Below are 6,000 nucleotides of genomic sequence, written 5' to 3'. Positions count from 1 at the left end.
GATATACTAGACAAAGACTTTAAAACAACTCTCTTAAAGATTTGTAAAGAACTGAAGGAAGATGTGGAGAAAGCCAAGAAAAGGATGTGTGAACAAAATGGAAATATCAATAAAGAAATAGAAAACCTAAAAAGAATCCAAGAAGAAATTCTGGATCTGAAAAGTACAGGTGCTGAAACAAAAAATTCACTAGAGGGATTCAAAGGCAGATTTGAGTATGCAGAAGAAAGAATCAGCAAACCTGAAGATAAGACAATGGAAATTATCAAAACTGAAGAATAGAAAGAAAAAAGTGTGAAGAAAAGTGCACAGAGACTAAAGGACCTGTGGGACATCATTTAGTGGACCAGTATATGCATTGATAGAGTCCCAGAAGGAGAAGAGAGAGAGAAAGGCACAGAGAGAATATTTGAAGAAATAATGGCTGAAATCTCCCAAAATTTGATGAAAGACATGAATATAAACACCAAGGAACCTCAACAAACTCTAAGTAAGATGAACTCAAAGAGACCAACACTGAGACTCATTATACTCAAATATTGAAAAGAGAAAGACAAAGAGAGAATCTTGAAAGAGAATTGAATCATCACATACAAGGGATCCTCAATAAGGTTGTCAGAAGATTTCTCTTCATAAACTTTGGAGGCCAGAAGATAGTGGAATGATATATTCATAGTGCTAATAGAAAAAAACCCTATTAACCTAGAATCCTATAGCCAGCAAAACTGTCCTTCAAGAGTGAGGGAAAAGAGGATTAAGTCAAGATGATGGCATAGGCAGACTCTGAACTCACCTCCTCCCACAGACACAACAGACTTATAACTACTCTTGGAACAATTAACCTGAGAGAGAACTGAAAACTGGATAAGAGGAACTCCTGCAACAAACAACAGTCCTGATTGAGGTGGAAGAGGCATAAATTCCCTTCTGGAGAGGAAAAACCCACCTTCACAAGCTGCAGTGCTTCACGGCCACCCGGGAAGAATCCAAAGGTGTACAGCAGTCCCTGGAGGAGTAGCAGACCTGAGCCAGGGTTTGTTGTCTCTATAAGCATTTTTTGGATCCAGCACAACTGAGATAAGTGTCATAATATCTGGCTTTGTTGGCTACTAACAACAATGGAGAATATCCCCAGAAAAGCTGGGACATAAAGAAATCAAAGCTGGCTCTTAAAGAGCCCACACACAAATTCACCCATTTCAGAAGTCAACCTAAAATCACCAGAAAGAAAAGTGCACAGTCCTTTGGTGAAAAGAAACTCACCTGATAGGCTCTACATGCATCTTGGTGAGAGGCAAGACCTCTCCAGGGATTGAGACATTGGCGGCAGCCATTTTTGTGACCTGGTGCAGGCATGCTGACACAGACGCTGGCAGATACCATTGGAGTGCTCCCCCTGGCCTCGTAGACCAGGGTCTGCCCCACCCACTAGAGCACTGATTTAATCCAGCTCAGCCAGGGCAGGCAGCCTGCCCTAGGGACTGGCCTCACCCAACAACAAACCCTTGGGCAACTTGTGGGCCTGCATAGGCTAGGTGCCTGGATTGTCTGCAGCTGGGTGAGTGGGTCCACCTCTGTGGGGCAGGGAGGAGTGAGCAGAGAGTGTGGGGCATTGGTGGAGTGAGTGTGGCCTCTGCTGTGGGGCGATTGAGTCCACTTCAGGGGGTCAGGCTGTGCACACAGGGCAGGACTGTGTTAATGGTGTGCGTGGCCCTCTGGGTGGTGTGGCTTGTCAGCTGCAGGAGACTTGTGCTTCTCAAACAGCCATATAGGGGATTGGATCCACCTACAAAGCCTGAAACAATTGGGTGCTGCCATGTCTGGGGCTAATCCCACCCAGCTGCAATCCTCAAAGAGCTGACCAGAGCCTTATAGGCAGAGGCCTACAGCAATTGTAAGTCCCTGAACCTAACAACAAGCCATGCTGGGGGCCTACTCACTTAACAGAAAAATTGCAACAAGAATGTGCTATTAGAGCTTGCATCCAACTGTACTGGGGCTCCCCACACCCGATAAAGAGACTGAAGGGTCCACAGCAACCACACAGGGCTGAGCATTACAACCAGCCATCCAGGGGGACAGCTCAGCCTCCCTGGCACCTACAGCAACAGCAACCCTGCCACAACAGAAGGACACATGAGCCCACATTCAGGGTCACTCTTGGAACATTTGGAACTGGTGATGAGAGGGCAGCATACTGCTGGGCCTCATAAGGCATTGTTTACACAAGGCCACCTCTCCAAGATCAGGAGATGTAGCTGACCTGCCTAATACATAGATACAAGCACAGAGAAAGAGGTAAAATGAGGAGGCAAAGGAATATGTTCCTACTAAGAGAATAGGACAAAACCCCAGAAAAATATCTAAATGAAACAGAAATGAATAATCTACCTGACAAAGAGTTCAAAGAGTCATAAGGATGCTCACTGATCTTGGGAGAAGAATGGATGAACTCGGTGATGACGTCAACAACAAAATGGAAAATATAAAAAAGAACAAATCAGAAATGAAGAATACAATACTGGAAATGAAAAATTCACTAGAGGGACTCAAAACCAGAGTAGACAATACAGAAGAATGGATCAGTGAGCTGGAGCAAAGACTAAAAGAAATCACCCAAGCTGAACAGATAAAAGAAAAAAGAATTAAAAACAATGAGGACAGTCTAAGAGACCTCTGGGACAACATCAAGTACACTAACATCCATGTTATAGGTGTTCCAGAAGGAGAAGAGAGAGACAAAGGGACAGAGAATCTATTTGAAGAAATAATAGCTGAAAACTTTCCTAACATAAAACTTTCCTAACTTTCCAGACATCCAGGTACAGGAAGCACAGACAGCCCCAAAAAAGATAAACCCAAAGAGACCCACACCAAGATACATCATAATTAAAATGTCCAGAATTAAAGATAAAGAGAGAATCCTAAAAGATGCAAGTGAAAGGCAACAAGTCACGTAAAAAGGAACCCCCATAAGGCTATCAGCTGACTTCTCAACAGAAACCTTACAGGCTAGAAGAGAGTGGTACAATATATTTAAAGTGCTAAAAGGAAAAAACCTACAGCCAAGAATACCTGGCAAGGTTATCATTCAAAGTGAAAGGAAAGATAAAGAGTTTCCCAGACAAGCGAAAATTAAAGGAGTTTATCACCAAGAAACCAATCCTACAAGAAGTGCTAAAGGGACTCATTTAAGGTGGAAAGAGAAGACTACAAATAGGAAAAAGTGATCTATTTCCATGATCAGAGGGTAACGGATACAAAAGCTCAAAAAAGAGGTTAGATATGATATCAAAAACATAAAATATGGGATGAGGGGAGTAAAAGAGTAGAGCTTTTAGAAAAAGGTCAAACTAAAGAGATCATCAACTTAATATAGATTGCTATATGCGTAGGTTATTATATATGAACTTCATGGTAGTCACAAACCAGAAACCTATAATAAATACAGAAAAAACTAAGAGAAAGGAATCCAAACATAACACTAAAGAAAACCATCAAACCACAGGGGAAGAGAGCAAGAGAAGAAGAAAGGAACAGAGAAGAACTACTAAAACACCCAGAAAAAAAATGGCATTAAGTACATACTTATCAATAGCTACTTTAAATGTCAATAGTCTAAATGCTCCAATCAAAAGGTATAGGGTGGCTGATCAGATAAAGAAACAAGACCCATATATATGCTGCATACAAGAGACACACTTTGGACCTAAAGACACTCACAGACTGAAAGTGAAGGGATGGAAAAAGATACTCCATGCAAATGGCAATGAAAAGAAAGCTGGGGTAGCAATACATATATGAGACAAAATAGATGTTAAAAGAAAGACTGTAACAAGAGACAAAGAAGGAAACTACATAATGATCAACAGAACAATTCAGCAAGAGGCTATAACACTTGTAAATATCTATGCACCCAACATAGGAGCACCTAAATATATAAAGCAATTATTAACAGACATAAAAGGAGAAATAGTAACACAAAGATAGTAGGGGAGTTTAACACTCCAATTACACCAGTGGATAGATCATCCAAACAGAAGATCAATAAGGAAACATTGGCCTTAAACGACACACTAGAACAGATGGACCTAGTAGATATATGCAGAACATTCCATCCAAAAACCGAAGAATACACATTCTTTTCAAATGCACATGGAACATTCTCCAGGATTGATCACATATTAGGCCACAAAACAAGTCTCCATAAATTTAAGAAGATTGAAATAATACCAAGCATCTTTTCTGACCACAATGGTAAGAAAGTAGAAATCAACTATAAGAAGAGAATCAGAAAAGCCACAAATATGTGGAGATTAAACAAAAGGCTACTGAACAACTATTGGGTCAATGAAGAAATCAAAGAAGAAATAAAAAAATAGCTGGAGACAAATGAAAATATGACATGCCAGAACATATGGGATACAGCAAAAGTGATTCTAAGAGGGATGTTTATAGCAATACAGGCCTACCTCAACAAACAAGAAACATCTCAAATAAGCAATCTAACAGTGCACCTAAAGGAACTGGAAAAAGAAGAACAAGCAAAGCCCAAAAATAGTAGAAGGAGGGAAATAATAAAAGTCAGAGCAGAAATAAATGAAATAGAAACTAAAAAAAAGAAAAAAATCAATGAAACCAAGAGCTGGTTCTTTGAAAAGATAAACAAAATTGACATACCTTTAGCTAGACTCACTAAGAAAAAAAGAGAGAAGGATTAAATAAATAAATCAGAAATGAAAGAGGAGAAATTACAATGGACACCTCAGAAATACAAAAGATTATAAGAGAGTACTACGAAAAATTATATGCCTACAAATTTGATAATCTAGAAGAAATGGATAAATTTTTAGAATATACAACCTTCCAAAACTGAATCGAGAGGAAATAGAGAATGTGAATAGACCAATCACCAGTGAGGAGATCGAAACAGTAATCAAAAACCTCCTAAAAAATTAAAGTCCAGGACCAGATGGCTTCCCTGGTGAATTCTGCCAAACATTCAAAGAAGACTTAATACCTATACTTTGAAAACTCTTCCAAAAAATTGAAGAGGAGGGCATGCTTCCTACCTCATTCTATGAAGCCAACATTTCCCTGATACCAAAATGAGACAAGGACAACACAAAAAAAAGAAAATTACAGGCCAATATCACTAATGAACATTGATGTAAAAATCCTCAACAAAATACTAGCAAATACAACAATACACTAAAAGGTCATTCATCATGATGAAGTGAGATTTATTCCAGGGATGCAGGGATGGTCCAACATCTGCAAATCAATCAACAAGATACACTGCATTAACAAAATGAAGAATAAAAATCACGTGATCATCTCTATAGATGCAGAGAAAACATTTGACAAGATACAGCATCCATTTATGATGAAAATTCTGAATAAAATGGGTATAGAAGGAAAGTACCTCAACATAATGAAGGTCATTTATGACAAACCCACAGCTAATATCATTCTCAATGGTGAAAAACTGAAAGCTACCCCTCCAAGAACGGGCACCAGACAAGAAACCAGACAAGTGGTGCCCACTTTCACCACTCTTATTCAACATAGTATTGGAAGTCCTAGCCAGAGCAATCAGGCAAGAAAAAGAAATAAAAGGAATCCAAATTGGAAAGGAGAAGTGAAACTGTCACTATTTGCAGCTGACATGATTTTATATATAGAAAACACTCAAGAATCCACCACAAAACTTTTAGAAATAACAAATGAATATGGTAAAGTTTCAGGATACAAAATCAACATACAAAAATCACAACAACACACAACAAAAATGTTGCGGTTCTATAGACTAACAACAAAGTAGCAGAAAGAGAAACGAAGAATTCAATGCCATTTACAATTGCAAGAAAAAGAATAAAATACCTAGGAATAAACTTAACCAAAGATGTGAAATATCTGTACACTGAGAACTATAAAACATTGTTGAAAAAAATTGAAGAAGACACAAAGAAATTGAAAGATATTCCATGCACTTGGATT

Source organism: Diceros bicornis, chromosome 3 (assembly GCF_020826845.1).
Source record: "Diceros bicornis minor isolate mBicDic1 chromosome 3, mDicBic1.mat.cur, whole genome shotgun sequence".
NCBI lineage: Eukaryota > Metazoa > Chordata > Mammalia > Perissodactyla > Rhinocerotidae > Diceros > Diceros bicornis.
This window is presented reverse-complemented; position numbering follows the sequence as displayed.